Genomic DNA, 589 nt, shown 5'->3' on the forward strand with positions numbered 1-589 from the left:
TTTCCTCATCTGTAAGATGGAACTAATAATATCCCCTAACTTGCAAGAATGAAGTCAAAAAGATTAGAAATAGATTTTAAAAATTTAAGACAAAATTTTATTGGTTATTTACAAAGTTGTTTCTGATGTCTTTGTTAGAACTGAAACTGCAAAGACAGCATTACACAGGCCTGCATCATAGAAGTGGCCCCAACATTAAACCAGCTTCCTCCTTCCAAGTAGACATGTCTTCCCAGATGCTAACCCTTGGAACGTATACACAAAATATTTATTTCCATTCTATCACCTAGGTGTCCACCAAGGCTTTCCTGTCACTCCAGACCCTGCATTTGCAAATGCTGCCTCTGTACTTTATTCTCTTTGTAGCTTTTTCACTACTGAAATTATACTCTAAATATGTAAGTTAAATTACTCATTATTTGACCCTAACATTAAAAATACAAATTCCGAGGCACCTGGGTAGCTCAGTTGGTTAAGCATCCTACTTCAGCTCAGGTCTTGATCTTGTGGTTTGTGAGTTCAGGCTTGGACTCAGGGCTGATAGCTCAGAGCCTGCTGCTTCGGATTCTGTGTCTCCCTTTCTCTTCCC

This window comes from Hyaena hyaena, unplaced genomic scaffold, assembly GCF_003009895.1.
Source record: "Hyaena hyaena isolate Hyena2069 unplaced genomic scaffold, ASM300989v1 scaffold_529, whole genome shotgun sequence".
Lineage (NCBI taxonomy): Eukaryota > Metazoa > Chordata > Mammalia > Carnivora > Hyaenidae > Hyaena > Hyaena hyaena.